We start from the raw sequence: 18,388 nt of genomic DNA on the forward strand, positions 1-18,388 counted from the left end.
AGGTGCCTAAAATCTTCTCTGTAATAGTTTTCACTTTACTCCAAAATGTCGCTATCACAGAGCAGGACCACCATATGTGGAAGGTGGTTCCTGGTACAGAACCACATCTCCAACATGACTCCGAGACATCAGGGTGCATTTTGATAAGTTGAGAAGGGCATCTGTACCAACGGGAGAGGACCTTTTATCTTGTCTCCACCACAGAGAGGCTAGAGGAGCTCGCCGTCGTGTATTGGAAAGCTTTGGTCCAAAATTGTTCAGAGGTTTCTCTCCTCAATTCTCTGTCCCAAGTACTGGCATAAACAGGTAATTTGGAGTATAAGTTACCAATAATATATATAGTATTTGGTATATCTTTGTATGTTTGGGTTCGGTGGAGACGTAGCACAACTCCTCAAAGCCGGTCAGACCCCTACTCGCGCCCTCCATAACATCTTTCGATTGTAAATAGTGTCTAATTTGTAGGTATGACCAAAACTCTGAAGCAGATAGGCCTAGTCTGTCCTGTAAGAGAGAGAAGGCATGTACTCGCCCATTAACCACCAGCTGGCCACTCTGAAGCGTCTTGTCTGTGTACCAAAGTTCCAAATGTCCCTGGTGTGAGTCCGGGTGTAAAGTCAGGATTGGCAGTCAGGGGAGTAAGAGGCGATAGTGGGGATGATATAAATTTAAAAGTTCGGAGTCTGGCCCAGCATTGAAGAGTGGGCCCAATTGTGGGATGTGAAGTGTGTGCGAGTTTGGGCAACTAGGGAAATATAGTTGTGGAGACCCCCATATGCATGTTCTTCAATATGAATCCATTGTTTAAAGAGTGTCATTCTAGTCCACTCATTCACCCTGTTTAGAGGTACCACCTGATAATAGTTAGCAAAGTGAGGGAGTTGAAAGCCCCCCTGAGTTTTCCGCCTATATATAATGTCATGGCAAAACCTAGGTGGCTTACCAGCCCAAACAAATTTGCGTACCAATCTTTAAAGATCTAAGAGGAATCAGGGAGAAATATATATCAGAAGGTTTGGAGAAGGTATAAGATCTTTGGAAGAATATTCATTTTGTTGATATTTATCCTCCCTAGCCATGAGAAGCCCCGAGAACGCCAGCGGCCAAAGTCTGCTCTAAATTTGGGGATCAATGGGACAAAATTAATTTTGTATGAGATGGAGAGGTCTTCAGATAGCAGTACCCCAGGTATTTAATTTGAGAGGAATGCCAGGTGAAAGGGAATGAGCTTATAAAACCTTCGGCAACAAGCGATGGGATGGAGAGGTTCAGAGAAATAGATTTTGTATAGTTGATTTTAAAATTGGACATTGACCCAAACCTTTCAAATTCCAGCATTAAATTGAGTAGTGAGATTAAGGGATTGGTTATCTTTGCTAATAGGTCATTTGCGAAGAGAGCCAATTTGTGCTCTGACATCCCCACCCTTACCCCAGAAATATCTGGAACTTTTCTAATCGACTGGGCAATTGCCTTCATATATAAGACAAAAATCAACGGGGAAACAGGCATCCCTGACGTGTGCCATTATAAATGGATAATGGCTCAAAGAGAGAGCTATTAATCTTAATACGCACAGTTGGGTTCTTATAGAGGGAAAGGATTCTATGAAGACAAATCGGACCTAGTCCCATGTGCTCCAGCACCCTTGGAGGAATTGCCAGTCCACCCTGTCAAATGCCTTCTCAGTGTCAATGGATAACAATAGGAGAATTTTTTATGTGGTGCATCAAGTCAATAATGTTGGTGGTGTTGTCTAGTGGCTCACGGCCTGGGACAAAACCTACTTGGTCACTATGTATTAGGTCCAGGAGGATTTCAGGCAGTTTGCTGTCATTTTCGCAAAATTTTTTAGATCTACATTTAATAGGGATATCGAACGATAACTGGAGCACAGGGAAGGGTCTTTTCCATCTTTAGGGATAATTGTAATGTGTGCTTCGAGGAACTGTCGGGAGAAGCCTGACTTCTCATTCATAGCCCGTAGAAGGAGGGGATTTAACATCTGGCCGAACATCTTGTAGTAGCTAATAGTGAATCCATCGGGCCCTAGACTTTTTCCAGTTGGTGTGGAAGCAATGGCTTCTTTTAGTTCCTGTATAGTGAAAGGTCGGTCTAGCATCTCCCTATCAGTTCTGAAAGCGTAGGAAAATTGCATTTCTTGAGATAAGCTCTAATTTGTTCACGTTTTTAGATCTGAATCTCTCAGAGGAGGAGAACTCGCTATATTATATAGCCCAGAGTAGTAGGCATGGAACACTGATGCTATGTCCCCAGCCAGTCAAGTGGTTCTCCCTCCCTTTTGTATCTTTTATTGACTGGATAAAAAAGGCAGCACGTTGGAATCTTAATGCCTGAGCTAACATTTTGCCAGGTTTGTTACCCCATTTAAAGTATTTATATCTGCATCTGTCATGTGCCAATTTCATTCTGTCACCTAGTAATTTATTAAGAGCCGTCCTAGTGTTCATCAATTCTCGTAACTTTCCCCCGGCCAGAGAAGATTTATGGGTAATTTCCAAATCTCTAATGTTAATTAGTCTTTTAGAACATTTTTTTCTTTTTTGACCTTCGATCCTAATTGGATGATATTTCCTCATAAGACAAATTTATGAGCCTCCCAGATGGTAACTTTAGATATTTCAGTGGAATCATTATGAGTGATATAATCTTCTATAGCGGCACCTATTTGGTCTTTGCAGTAGGTGTCATACATAAGGGACTTGTTAAGTCTCCTCATCCATTGATTGGGGGTATTAAAAGGAATATGCATAATAAGGGACACTGGGGCGTGGTCTGACCAAGTTATTTGGTCGATGTCTGTCTGTCGAATCAAGTGAAGTTGTTTGTGACTAACTAGAAGATAGTCTAGTCTGGAGTATGTTGTGTGGGGTGTGAATAAAAGGTGTGGTCTCGGTCTAGGGGTGTTTAAGAAGCCAGGAGTTTACCAGCTGGAAGTAATGGAAAGCACACCTTACTTTGCGATATGTACTACCCGGATGTCTCGGATCTCCCACCGAAGTATCTAAAGTCGGATCCAGGGTCCAATTCAAATCACCTTCAAATACCACTACACCTTTCAATTGTGGTTCGAGGTGGTTCAGGGTTGCTGTTAGAAAGGATGCCTGGTTAATGTTTGGTACATAGACATTGATAAATGTAAATTGTTGATGAAAGATCTTACATTTCACAAGAAAACCTCTGCCCTCGTCAAAGGAGTGGTGTGATATATCCGAGATTTGAAGAGACTTAGATAGTAAAACCGCGATGCCCTTTGTTTTCCCTGCAGGGTTGTTATTATAAATAGCACCGCAAAAGGGATGCTGAATCTAATTTGAAGTGAGTTTCTTGGATGAATACCACATCAGCCCGATCCGATTAGAATGAATGTAATGCCTGTGACCATTTTTCAGGAGGTGGTTCAGGGTTGCTGTTAGAAAGGATGCCTGGTTAATGTTTGGTACATAGACATTGATAAATGTAAATTGTTGATGAAAGATCTTACATTTCACAAGAAAACCTCTGCCCTCGTCAAAGGAGTGGTTTGATATATCCGAGATTTGAAGAGACTTAGATAGTAAAACCGCGATGCCCTTTGTTTTCCCTGCAGGGTTATTATTATAAATAGCACCACAAAAGGGGTGCTGAATCTAATTTGAAGTGACTTTCTTGGATGAATACCACATCAGCCCGATCTGATTAGAATGAATGTAATGCCTGTGACCATTTTTCAGGAATATTTAAGCCTTTGGCATTAATGGAGTATATTTTGAGGGGGTGCCCTGAAGTAAAATGGTTCCCTAAAACATTATTAACTGGCATCATTGCTTAGGGGGGGATCTGGGTAGAGTGTCTTTGTAAGACAGGAGGAGTTTGGTGGTGGCAGAGAAGAGAGAAGGGAATAGAGTGGAGAGGAACATAATGAGGAATGCACAGGAATATAAGAAGAGGGAAGAAACATTTAACAAAGGAAAAAACATGAAAACAAGTACAATGTACGGCACCTGTGGACCATGTGGGGGTCAATCCAATACATGGTGACAGGTCTGAAAAATCAAGTGGTGTATAGAACAAGGGTAAGGCGACTTCCGCCCTCCCAAGATTTTACAATACAAAGTCTATTGTAAACACTGAAACTGAAAAATAATTATTTGAATGAAATTAGATAAAAGTAAGTAACCTAAGCATAAATCTGTGTTTGATATGTAATAGCACTTGAGTACAGACACTACTGCAAACTACAAAGGTACAATCATGAGAGACTTTTAAATATTGGAATATTAACTACGGGGCAACAATATATCTGCAACAGAAAACAGATATGAATATGGTTTAACTATGCAAACATATCAAATAAAGTCTAAACATTCCAAAAGTTCAGAGCTCCTTAGAACATTATGAATGATATGTAAGAGGTAGACTACTAAAACCACTTTCCAATTCAAGGTGTAGCAAGAAAGTCACGGGTCAGAACATTTCTAGGACTTCTGCTTGGGTGACGGACTTGTTGCCATTGCTCCCTTTGCGGGAGCGGTGGAGGTCGGAGCTTAGATGAGCTTACCTGCCATTCTGGCAAGGGTATCTAAGCTATATTCAAAGTCGAGCAGAAAGTATCAAGATCTGTGGGGTCTCTTAGTAGGGCCTGTTTCCCATCACAGTTGGCGAATAGACAAAAAGGGAATCCCCATCGATATTTTATTTTGCGTTTGTGGAGCTCTTCTGTTAGAGGTCTTAGAGAGCATCTCTTTTGTAAAGTGTGCCAGGAGAGATCCTGGAATATCTGGACTCTATTACCATTAAAGTCAATGTTGTCCAGGTTTCTTCAAGATTTCTTCTTTTTGGGTGTGGAAATGCAATCTGCAAATTATGTCTCTTGGTTTTTCTATAGCGAGGGCTTTGGGGTGCAGGGCTCTATGGACTCTATCAAAAATTATGCAGTTTGATGGATCAAGTTTCAACACCTCATTGAAGATCTTTGTAAGGATATCTACAATCCCCTGGGGAGAAACGTCTTCCAGTATCCCCCTAATTCGTAGGTTGTTGCGGCATCCCTGATTATCAAGATCATCTACTTTTGCCCGAAGATCTCTGAGTTCGGAGAATTGGTATGCAATCACCTCTTGTAACTTAGCAACATATTCATTAGAGGCGTCTCTATCCTCTTCCAAAGAAATAAGTCTTGCTGCTAGATGTGAGATATCTGTATGGATGCTGGAGATGGCAGTGGATATTGTGTCTTGCATTTTATGTTCCAAGTCCAATCTATCTTTTTTGGTGGATAAGGACTTAATATGTTAGAGAATCTTGTGTAAATCTGCAGAAACTTTAGGAAGTGAGTGTGACGCCATAGGTACGGGTTCAGTTGCTCTGGTGGGTAAATTCAACTATTGGTAGATTGTGGGTCGAGACTCCTAGTGACCGTGACAGTTATTTTCATAACTGTCAAATACACTTGGCAGTGATATAATATAGTTTTTAAGCCTCCAGGAGTAGCAAACTCGAAACTAATAACAGTTAAATGTAGAATAAAACACCCTCTTCCAGCTGATGTTATTTGGTTATAGTTACGAGTAGATGTAGGCTGGAAGTCCCAGAAAGACACACGATTCAAAGATGGAGCAGTTAACAAAACAACTGTCCATCTCGGCAGCTAAGCCATGCCCCCCAAAGATTAAAGCATCTTAAACACTATTTCTAACAAAAACATATATAAGTCATCTAAAGAACTAAACTTGAATTGAACTTATTATCTTGCTATGATACTTTTGATTTTTTTCAACAGAGTGTTTAAAGAAGCTGTACAATGCAAAGATAAAAAGGTAACATTTATTAAAAGGTAACATTCCATGTGTTACAGACAAATGGGTTTATAAGCTAAGATGGATATCTCAACAAAATGTGAGGCCGAGGCAAAAGGATCATGCATGTTCCTTCCATCACCTCCATCTTTATGCACTACTCCAAACCACAGTTCCAAAATATTAACAAAAGAACGAACTACCTATCAGAGAAAAAGTCAATATAAATTTCACAATAATGCAATTACAAATAATACAAAAATATTGTCAGTTCAGTGAAATCAGTGTATCTTTAACACATTTGTATAGAAATTGGACCTTTGGCAGTTTAAGACCTAAAGCAATCACCTTAGTTCCCTGGCTCTTGATCCTGGCCTGTTTATTAATAAAAGTCAAATATGCTCTGAACTTAACCATTTGTTTATTGTTTTTCTACTTTTAAATCATATTAGGTAATTCAATGAAAGAAGCATTAGAGTAGTTCAGACATCTGTGACTTTAATTGAATATAACACAAACATCCATAGAAACCGATGATCATATACAGTAAATACACAGCTTGCTACTAAATTGTAAACACAGAACAAAGTCTCTAGTAATAGCAGTATCTTACAGCTGTATGAATAAATAATCTCCAGAGACACTAGCAGTCTGTAGTACTTAACACAGAATAATTAATCACTGATTAGTAGAAGTAGAAAAAGTACTCACAGGATGTAATTTTGGTAATGGAAAATATCCAATATTCCTGCTCTACCTAGAGACAGCAAAAGTACAAGCACAACTGAGATGAGCTAGAGCCCCCTCAGTACTGTAATCAGCAGGCAGAGTAATACAGAAAGATTTCCTTCCCAGCCAGCTGACCAATGTTTAAAATGCTTTACTCACAGTGAGCATGATTCCAGAATGTTGAGTTGGTCTTTTGATGCTATTTGCCAGTGTACAGAGTTAGAAGTTTTTGTTTGCCATTAACTGGGATAATAGAGCCACAGTTTAAGTTGCAATCAGAAAACTGAAGAATTCCAGAGCGAAACTCTATCACTGACACAGCTGCATAGAACAGGAGGGACTTTTAAACTCCAAAGATCCAATCAGGTCAGGAGAGAAGCATACCTTAAATTAATGATGACACATGATCATCACAGCTGAAGAGGTAATGTCAGCATACACAGTCAATGACTTGTGATCACCAGAGTTAATCTTAAAATCCTAAAAAAAAAATCACTAGATCTATGAATCAGTCAAGTTTGTTTGTATATGACAATAATACTATCTCCTCTTCAACTCAACTGACCAAAATCATAAAAAAGTATAAAATGAATACAGTTGATATACCTTCGAACACTTCCCTGACACAGACTTAGAATATATTACAATTCTATAAACCAATAAAGACAAGACAATAATTAAAGTTGGAAAAGAAGATAGTTTATTGAAACAAACATAAATGAACTAATGGTGGCGGCAGTCAGCCACAATCAGCAAAACCAATAAAGGTGGAAAGGACAGACATTTGTACCCCCAACCCAGGCTATACCTCATCTATTGACCTGTGCTAAGATGTTCTAGAAGTGTATACTACCCTTCTTGATGTGACAGTGGCGTGCGACCGCTCAGCAGGTCAAGGGGTCCTCCTCGCTAGAGGTCCAAGAGTCTAGTGACTTTGAAAGGTGTATGGCCTAAGAATACAGGTAAACTAGCACCATATGCTCTCTGGTTGCTGCCTGAGCTGCTCTTCTACCAAATAAGAAATGCCGGGAGCCTTAGGGGGTCATGGCCCACCACCAAAAAAAAAAAAAAGCTTCAAGAAAATCTGTTCTAAAAATAACCATGCCCCTTCAATTGACAGGTGAACGCCATCTGTTGTGAAAAGGTGGGCTGCTCTGGTAGAAAGTAGGGGATGCTCTATAACTATTCCCTTTAAGTTCCTTTGCATTCATCCGATGGCCTTGTTAGCTTTCTTGACAATGTGCGCCATGACTATGGGGGATATGTCAGACCTCCAAGATAAACGTGGTATCATGTCTGACCAACACATTAGAATTCCTGGCCACCGCATGGCAATTTCTTCCAGACCTTCCCTAATCTGTATAATGGGAGCCAAAGATGTGCATGACCCCACATTGTTGCCCCCCAAATGTATAACTAAAATGTCAGGGCTTCCGTGGGTACCTATTTCCTGGCTTAACGTGGGAATAAGGGCCTGCCATTTCATACCTCTCTTCAATATCCATTTGATGTCTACGGAGGTGCCTAGGACAAAAAAAAACACATAACTGGGTTAACTCACATGACTGGACGCTTAGAAATAGACACAGAAAGATAGAAAGAGAAAGGGAGGAAGCTTTGAACCAAACGAAGTAAAATCCCATAAAACCTCGGAGGCACACCACGAATCAGGCCTTGATCCAAGGAGGAAAATGGGAAAAATCCCTTCGTGCCCCCGCTGAAAGCGGCAGGCATAGGAGCCTTGGGTCGCTGCTAAGAGAAGAGACACAACAGTATACGAAAGGATATTAATTTGCTGGTCTTATGTACCTTTTGTATGTGTCAGATTTCCACCGCCCTAACGATTGAATCTCACCGCCCATGGCCACAGCAGTAGCTGTCCCTATCCTAAATGAATGCGTGCCATATGCTGCGGGGTCTAAGCCGACATGTGCTAGCGATCTTCTCAAAAGGGCACAGAATTTAAACTTGGTAAGTGGAGAACCGTCTTTGTGCGCTAACCACGTGGAACTTTGAGGGCGTAATTGGGCAAATTTCTGGCAGAGAGTGACTGGGCAGATACTGAGATTGTGTTGGGCTGCTAACACTAGCCAATGGCCCCTTCCAATATGGTCGGTTTTGGAACTGGATATTTTACATTTAATAACCGATGGTAAACAAATGGTATGTTTTGTGAGTAGTGAAGAAGCAACGTTTTATTTGTATCGCGCCACGAGCTTGCTAACCCTGAAAGCTCCATCATATGCCATAGAGAATGCTGTGCTGAAAAGTAATGACTCGTATGTATCGTTGGTAATCTCTGATAATGCCACCACCAGCCGTGCTAACAGTGAATTTAAAAGATGAGGGGTGAAGCGGGAGTAACCAAAAAGCGGACTTGATATCTAATTAATTAACGCACCTAGCCCTAACCCTTTGATGAGTGCCAGTGCTTTGTCAAAAGATTGATAGGTTACGGTGCTGACTGCAGGATCAATGGCATCGTTTACGGAGCTACCGGGGGGGTGGGATAAATGCTGTATGAGCTTAAACTTTCCGACGTTTTTCTTAGGAACCATTTAGACTGGAGAAATAACTAGGTCAGGTAAGGGAGGGGGAGAATGCGGGCCTGACATGCATCTGAGGCTAACCTCTTGTCGGACTAGAATGTGTTCGTGGAGGAGGGCTGATCGTAAATTTTTGATTATCCCTGTGGATATTTTCCCTTTGATGGGTAGTTTGAAACCGTCTCTAAAGCCATAGAACAGAAAGGAAGCCTCCTCAGTTTTGGGGTAAAGACGTAGCCATATGTTAATTACTGGGAGGTGTATAGGGGAATAAGCCTTACAAGTTACTTCCTGGATTGCCGCGGTCTCGGCCGGTTCCTTTGCTATTTTTTGGGCAGTCCTTAGTGGGGTGGGTTCCGCGACAGTAGGAGCATATATGTGCCTGTATCGGCAAGCACCATCTCTGTTGCATGCTGAGTTGTTAAATGCAAAGCACCTATTCCTAGAGTACTGGGGAGCGCTACGTCTCCCCGTTGGGGGAAACCGCAATGTCTGTGCTCCCTGTTCTGAAGGCATACCTGCTCGATTTAACTTCAACCAAATCTTGACATCTTTGTGGCCTAATGGGATATCTGTCCAGCCACTAACTTTTTCCCTGAATTGTTTGTTGCACGGGCGCCATGTTCCTGGCCGTTCTTTTAAAAACATTTTGTTAATGAGATGCAGGTATTTCCACACCTCTATACAAGCAGCTGGCCTGGTCTCTAAATAACACGCCGCGGAGACGCAATAGCCATTTAGCCAGTTTGGGAAGGTCTTATGTGCACCGATACTTATGCCTTTCTTTGTTCCTGCTGCTGCTAGCTCCTTTTGGGCTGAATTGGTGAGCTCAAATAAATTGACAAAACCCTTTGTTAATTTTATGCCTAATACTAGGGCGAAGCGCCGTGTTCTCACAACTGATCATGGGGGCACCTGTTTGTGTTTTATTTATTTGTTTGGCTGTTACAACTTTCCTAGTTTTGCTCCCTTTAAAGTGGTTGTTCAATATCTTTATATGCTTACGGGGACCTGTGTTTGGTGACGAAGAGGAGTGGGCTGGGTGTGTTAGCACGTGCGGAAGCAAAGCATTCATACTCACCAACAGTGTCTGGGGTGTCCTGTCTGCAACCAACTCTTGATCATTAGCAGTAGGATGAGAAGTATCGGATGGAGCAGGAGTCCCCGTCTGCGTTGCCTCTATAGCGGGTAGCTGTGCCTCCGGGGGCTGGAGCTCTACCTGCAGAACTGAATGAGAAACATTGTTACTATTTGCAACAACTGTAGAAAGTAGACTTGTTGTCGAGAGGACTGGTGGGGCTGTGTGGGTACCTCCGGAAACTGTAAGAACCCAGGTGGGGGTGGCACCACCGAGTCAACATAGCCTGGGGTTGCAAACTCTGCCCCGGGCATCTGGGATGGAGTAAAAGCCCGGACTGGGGAATTATGGGTGGGAATAGTAATGAGCATATTGTCCCGAGGGTGATGGGTATGGCGCCAACCATATGATATTGATGATGGCAGGGTTGGGTGCGTCTGGTGAGGGGTAGGGTAGTGACCAAATAGAGGTGGCCGTTTGCCTTAACGCAGCGGGGGGAAAGGGCCATAGATCTCCCTGGTACAGGTGTTGTGATGTGGCTGGTAGGGGGAGGGCTGGCCCTATATTTGACCCTGAAATGGTGGTGATGGAGGAGCTATGTATGGATGTTGCTGCGACTGCCCTGGATTTGGAGGGTGACGCCATGTCCATAGGAGCAGTGGCCTCATTATACCCTTCAAGCGAAAACAGTAGCGGGGACATGGACTGTGGAGGCATTTACCCTAGCGACTGATAGTCTGGCCCCCAACCTACTGCAGAACAGAATCCTCCTCCACCCGCCTGAGTACTCAGGGAGCGGTCCAGGCAGGTGGAAATGAACCCTTTCTGTGCTATTCCTATCCCTAGCTGGCCCTGAATCTACCTGCAGTGTGTCCGGTACATGGGATGGCAGAATAGGATCGTATATGATGGGGCCTAACCCTCTGTAAGGCGAGCAATGAGCAGTGGGTGGAAGGGAACTTGGGGCGGGGCATGGCTTATGTCCGTGAAGGACAATGGGAGCGTATGGCAATGTGGGATATGAGCTGGTCAGAGGCGGGCTGTACCAGGGGACAGGGGGGCAGCGGGGACCCGGGCCGCTCAGTCTAACGGCTGTTCGGGCCGGCCGCGTCTCCCCATCCCCACCCCGTGGATGAAATAATTTATCAACATCACCGGCGGCCGCATCCGATGCGGCCGCGTCAGCGCACATAATGCGGCCGCGCCCCCCTGGCCGAAACATGCCAGCCCGCGCCTGAAGCGGGTCGTAGGTGATATGGATGTGTGCGATCAGGATGTGTGTGATATGTATGTGTGAGATATGCGAAATATAAAAAACAGGACAAAACGGATGGAAAAAGAAACCGTGGTGAAATGAAATGGTGGTGGGAAAGGGGTCTAGAAGGTGGGTAATAAAGGGGAGGGTTAGGTAGAGTGGGTAAAGAGTGAGAGGTATTCAGTATACTGAGCCTTCGTTTGGATACACGATTCTCCTGATAGCAGAACTGCACACAACAAAGGACCCTCCCAGGGGATTAGAAGCTTATATCAGCTTATATCTGTGTTGCTATTGGCTACCAGATTTTAGTAAAGATAACTTCGTGATGGTAAGTTACTGAATGCACAAACTAATCATTTTAACAATGTTCCGCTTATAGCCTTCTCTTTTACTTCTTGTGACTGTCTGAAAATACAGGTAAGAACCACTGTAATTAATGCTCAAAATATTTGAAGTGCCTTAAAGAAAAACAACAATACATTAAAAATAATTGAATAGAAAAATAACTTTATTTTACATTTCAACAATTAAAAAGACTCATGATGAAAGATGCTTTATTGTCATAGGATAGGTAAATCCCAAAAAATATATATTTTTATGCATTATTAAGCATAATTATAAAATGCACTGTATAATCACTATAAAAGTAGCAAGTTCTATGGGCTGCCTCCCTTTTCTAGCATATAACCGAATGCTTTTGCTGTTTAGGCACAGTTGAGTTAACATAAATGTAATTTGTATAGATGTTTCTACAAAGTGGTTGTACTGGGTTTTTTTTTGTGGTAATTATAGGATTGAGTTACCAATATTTAGTAAATCAATGTTACAAACAGTATATTAAATGTTAAGCATACAGGTAATTTCCACTGTTTAACCTGTATTTTTAAATAACATTAATTACATTGTGGATGATTTTAAAAGGACAATTAATATTCAGGTATTTCAAATCAACTTGAAAAGTGAAATGCTAGTTTGCCCATACTTAATTATTCTACGGTTGGTATTGTAAAAAAAAGTAAAACAATACAAAAAAATCTCCTTTTATCTCAAAGACAGTGCATTACAGAGCTGAATAACGTGCAAAATGTCCACCTTGCTCTCTTTCACTCATATGCTGTAGACTTCCATGTTAGGAAGGAGCTGCTTCCCTAAAAGACAGATAGAGAATGACAGGTTTGCAAACTTGCTTTGCTGAAATACACTGTGTGGTTTGGTTGTTTCATGCACAGGAGTGGTGCCAGTGATATCACAATAAGCCTGCAGCCTTATCTCTTTGACTTGCATTATATCCCATCAGGATATTTTATATTATTTGTGTGGAAGCAGAGTCAGCTGTCTGTACTGTAGTGCCATGAGGAGAAAATACTTTACTTTCTAACAGACCTGCCGTGTAACGTCGGTTAACTCTGACAATGTATTTTACTTTTATGGTGTCAATTTTAGGCATAGGTCCTTTAAAAAAAAGTTGTATTCTATTTTAGGATAAAACTACAATCAATCTTATGTGTGAATAAACCAATCAGTAAAAAACAGTTTTTAATCTAATTCCTAATTTGTCACTCAGAAACTGATCAGATCCATAGTGATGCAAGATAAGGAAAATCCACTTTTCTAAGATGAATAGCACAGAGGTTGAGACAATGGCATGCACTGTGAGACACACTGTAAATGCAAGGTTTGAATAAGCTACTTTGAAAATAAATTTTGTCTCCCTGTGTATTTGGCACCAAAACAAAGATTGTAAGCTCCACTAGACAGGTATACTACCCTTCAAATTATCATGCTGGACAAATGTTTTGCCTTTAAAAACGTTGCCATTTTAGGGGGCGTGGCTTGCAAGCCAATATGGCCGGACACAAATGAGAGAGGCTCCGGTCGTTTAACAAGAAAACAAGAGACCCGACAAGAGAGAGGAAGGGAATTGGGACACTCCAGCGCTGGACAGTGACTCCGCAGTGTTCCAGGTCCCTGAATAGGAAGGCACAGTCTCCCCGCTGTCAGAGAAGACAGGAAAGGAGAAAAAAAAGCAAAGGAAAAAAATAAAGATCAAGGTACATATAAGGTAAAGGCATAACAAAACAAGAAAGGAGGGAGAGGTGACTTACATACAGTTTGATGCTCTGCCACCTGAAAGTCCATTTGTTGGTGAAACTGTATCTGCTAACTGAGTATTGTGCAGCCTGTAGTCTATCCAACAGCAGAGAGTTTTGCAGAAGATAAGCTCCATCTAGTGGCAGCAGGAGTTATTGCAACAAACCTTTTACTTGGGCTCAGCAGACAGAAAATATTTAATATTACTGGCAGGAAGTTTGTTCTGTTTCCTCAACCTTTCTATATAAGATATAAGAATTACATAGTAACTTGCCTATTGTTACCCGAGAGGTAAAGCCTGGATGTAATTTGGAGGGACTAATACCCACTCTGTCTACTAGTATTTGGGATCATATTAAAATCATCGGCTTGAAAAGTTGATTCCTACCATTCATCGTTAGCAATGGATAGATACGTTAATTCATCCACGCGTGGGAAACCACAACACACTGAATCTGAACGCAAAAGAGGAGGAGCGAGGAACACTGGCCAGGGCAATAAGCCGAATGACAAAGACACCAATGATAACCAAACGGCTGCCAGCCCTCCATCTCCACCACAATCTAGCCAAAAGGTGGCAGATACACCAACCCTCTCTTATGATTCTGTTGAACGGGCCATCAGGGAGACTATGGAACCATTAATGCAAGAACAGATGAACACCCTTACAGCGGCTATACAAGAGCTTAAAGAACAGGTGTATCAAGCCGCTAAGCAGGTTCAAGTGAATGAGTTGCGAATTGGAGAAAATATGCACGAAATTGAAGGCCATAAGACTCTTACGGCTTCTCTTCTTAAAACACAAAAGCAAATGCAAAATAAGCTGGATGACCTGGAGAATAGATCTAGGAGAAGTAATCTACGCCTTGTGGGCCTGCCTGAAGCAATTAAATGCCCAGCTCTCAATATTATTATCATTTATTTGTTAGGCGCCACAAGGTATCCGCAGCGCCGCACACAGTACTAACAGTAGACTATACATGGTGAAACCATACAGAACAATGAACAAAAAGTACCAATACTTCAGAAACTCCGGCCAGTCATATACAATAAAGACGGAGCGGAAGAACAGGTATGGAGACAGGAGGGGAGGGGGCCCTGCTCATACGAGCTTACATCCTAAGGGAGGGTAAACAGACCAGGCACAAGAGGAGCCAGTTGAGGCAAGAGGAGAGAAGGGAGGACAAGCTAAAGGGAGGAGATGGGGGTTAAGTAGATGGTTGGTAGGCTTTGAGGAAGAGGTGAGTTTTGAGTGCACGTTTGAAGGAGCACAGAGTAGGAGAGAGACGGATGGAACGAGGGAGGTCGTTCCAGAGAAGGGGGGCTGAAAGGGAAAAGTTTTGGATTCTGGAGTGGGAAGAAGTGATAAGAGTGGAGGAGAGGCGGCAGTCGTTGGCCGAGCGCAGGGAGCGGGCAGGAGTGTGAATGGAGAGGAGGTTAGAGATATAAGGGGCAGTAGAGTTGGAGAGAGCCTTGTAAGTGGTGGTGAGGAGTTTGAAAAGGATTCTGTAGGGGAAAGGGAGCCAGTGTAAGGGGAAGGGGAGCCAGTGTAAGGCAAGGCAGAGGAGGAGCGGCGTGAGAGGAAGATGAGTTTTGCGGCCGCATTGAGTATAGAGTGGAGGCGGGAGAGACGGGAGTGGGAGAGGCCAAAGAGGAGGAGATGATGAGTGCGTGGATGATAGTTTTGGTGGCATCCTGAGAGAGAAAAGGACGTATGCGGGCGATGTTGCGTAGTTGGAAGCGACAGGCTTGGGCAAGGCTCTCATGTCATTTGTCTCCAAAGAGCTACCCCGGATTCTGGGGATAAGTGAGGAATTCACCAACATAGAAATTGAATGTGCGCACAGACTGGGGCCACCAAGAGAGAACATGAAGGAACGACCCCGCATGGTATTAAGGGCCTTAACTACATGCACAAAAATGCTCTCTGGTCAGCTTCCAAGACAACAAGATCGATGAGCTGGGTAGGTTCTCGTTTATTGCTTTTTAAAGACTACTCGGCAGAAGTCACTAGAGCACGGAAAGAATTCTCCACAGTCTGTTCTGCATTAGTGAAGAAGGGGAGAAAGTTTGCTCTTATATACCCTGCACGTCTGAGGATCTTTGATGGCCAAGAAAATAAAGACTTTATGACGGCAGGAGATGCACAGGCCTTTTTGAGAGAATTGGATGCGGAAGCTGAGTCACCAGGCCAACAAGACTGATTGGATCCTGAGATTATCGTTGATATTCACCGGTCGGACACTATTACTGAGAAAAGCCGTAGTTGGTTTCCCGAACGTGTAAATATGCCTTTCTGACCTCATTTTTGTTATGGCATATGTAAGTTTTGTTTTGGTTTTCTTGTCTGGCAAAGTTACTCTGCAGTCCGAGAAGTATTGTAGGCATATTCTGACCTGGTTATACGGAGCTGACCCTAGGGTTGTTCAGATTTACTACGATACTGACTGTTGTAATCTGGCCGAAGAATATATTAATCGAGAATGTTTTATTCAATAATGCTGGACCATTGGTAATGATATTGTTGTGATATTGATACATTATTGTTTACTGGTTCTAGATTTTGTATCGATACTGCGGTTGTTTTACTATACACCTTTTACATTATCTTTAACTATACGTTGCCTGGGTTGCATAGCTAAGATTTAATCCCAATGCAATATATTATTATAGTTGTGTTAGTATCTCTCCCCACAAACAGAGTGGGTTCCCTCCCTCCTTCACTAAGTTCACTTCCGAGGTTTAATGTTGATTGGACTTTTATATTTTTATTTGTTATTGTTTCTCTTTTCATTTCCCCTACTGACAATACACCAACCAGACAGTTCAATTCTCCTCACCCGAAGGATTTCGGGGGCTATGGAGGATGTTTTTGCGACTCATAACAGGTCAATGTATTGTTATGCTCCTTGTATTTATCCCCATCTTCTCCCAAAGATAGTTGTCTTTCTATATAATGTAAAAAAAAAAAAGTGTCCGATCAAGATTCCCCTGGTAACATGCCCTATTTTAATTAAGAGAGTCCTCAGCCCAACAATTATAACGCAAAAGTATGAGAGTTAAATGTCTGCGTTGAAATTTTGCTCATGGAATGTGGGAGGTATTAACTCACCTATTAAGCGGAAAAGCTACTGACATATCTTAATAAGGCTAAAGCAGATATAGCTTTGCTTCAAGAGACGCATTTGAATGATGCAGAACATGATAAACTGACAATGTTAGGATATAAGATTCTGGTGTATGCTTCATACAATAGGAAATCAAGAGGGGTAGCAATTCTGATTAAGAAAAATCTCAAGGTAGACATTCATCATAAAATAATTGACAAAGATGGGAGATTTGTTGTACTGATTGTCACCATTGAAGAAACTAAATATGTAATATGTAATGTTCATGCCCCGAACGCACAAACCAAGTGTTACCGCCGCGACTCTCTCACCTGCGTCCCGGCCGTCGCTATGACGACCGGGACGTCACTTCCGGGGCCAGCCGCCTTAGCAATGGTCGGACGCTAATCAGTTCAGCAACGCGTCCCGGCACTATGCGGGCTAATTCATATAATCAGTGGCACAGTCTGGGCGCAATTAAAGAGCTAGGCTCTCATTGGTTGTTTCCTGTATTTAAGGCAGGAAGGGCTTAGCCTCCCTGCCGGTTATAGCTTCCAGTTTTTTGCCTGCTCCTGTGCTGTTGGTGTATACCCTTTTTGGACTGTCTTTGCCGTGTATGACCCCTGCCTGTGACCCTGATTCAATTTGCCTGTACCTTAGACCCCGCTATATTGCTTGTGACCCCAACCTTTGGCATGTTTCCCGATTATTCCTGTTTGCAAGTGACCCCTGACCTTGGCTTTTGTTTGACCATTCGCTGCCTTCTACGTTGCCTCCTGGCCTGCAGCTACGGTTTAGTATTATCTGGAGATAAGTCCCGGGGGCATCTGACTACTGGTTAGCGTATAAAGCTCTATGGGAAAGGCGGCTGCTAAAGGTGAAGACCTCCACCAACTAGTTCTGTGAGTTTGTGTACTGACTCTCAGCTTAACACCAAGCCTTTTTTTTATAACTAATTAACAAACTTTATACATACTCAGATTCACTCCTCATAATTGGTGGAGATTTTAATGTGGTCCAGACATCTAAATAGATCAGCTTCACCAAGACAAAAAAGATCAGATAGCCAAATTAGCATAAAGTATATCTCAGACCAATTGGGCTTAGTGGACATTTGGAGAGTTAAGCATCCAACGGACTTAGAATATACATGTTTGTCGGCAGCTCATAATACATTGTCCTGCATAGACTATTTCCTGATCTCACACCTGCTAGCTAATAAAACATTATCAACTGGCATTGAACCAATTCGTCTCTCTGACAATGCCATGATCTGGATACAAATAGATAGGCAAGTCTCATTGGGAAAGCACAAGCAATGGAGATTTCCAGCGAGACTTTCTAATTCCAAAAAATTTCAAGATATGGTAAAGCTAGCATGGGACTAATATATACATAATAATCAGCAGCTGTTACGATTTTGATGCCTTAGTCAGTATTTGCACAGGCTTACCTAGGGCGCGGAGTCTAACGGCCTTCCGGTCTTCACCAAGAACCACCGCAAGGTAGTGTGGACTTTGCTGCCGAAGAACCGCAGGTCGCGGCCCCCAGATTAGCCTACTGACGTAAGGGAGAAAGTTCTAAGTAATGGAAGGTAGACAGGCAATTCGACAAAGCGGTGCAAGTACAGGCACTAACCGTTAATTCCAGGTGTTGTAGGTCTGGAGCAGTAACCGGTAGATGCACGGAGCCAATGGGTGCGTAGCAGGATATGAGTCCAGAGACACGGCCGGGTCGGTACACAGGTGATATCAGGTATACGGTGTCAGAGGGAGATTCAG

The 18,388-nt window shown here is 42.6% G+C and overlaps 1 long non-coding RNA gene across 2 annotated transcripts; it reads right to left on the reverse strand.

Annotated features, from left to right (window-relative positions):
• Positions 1-7,204: 7,204 nt before the first annotated feature.
• Positions 7,205-18,159, reverse strand: LOC142161488 (uncharacterized). 2 transcript variants are annotated; one of them, XR_012693409.1, is made up of 3 exons: positions 18,061-18,159; positions 10,155-10,300; positions 7,205-8,051 (listed from the first exon to the last, which is right to left on the reverse strand). It is a non-coding gene; the product is annotated as an uncharacterized LOC142161488 (long non-coding RNA). The 2 variants fall into 2 exon arrangements; XR_012693408.1 differs by having other exon boundaries at positions 7,205-10,300.
• Between the last annotated feature and the right edge of the window lie 229 nt (positions 18,160-18,388).

The sequence above is a fragment of the Mixophyes fleayi genome, chromosome 6, assembly GCF_038048845.1.
Source record: "Mixophyes fleayi isolate aMixFle1 chromosome 6, aMixFle1.hap1, whole genome shotgun sequence".
NCBI classification, from domain to species: domain Eukaryota; kingdom Metazoa; phylum Chordata; class Amphibia; order Anura; family Limnodynastidae; genus Mixophyes; species Mixophyes fleayi.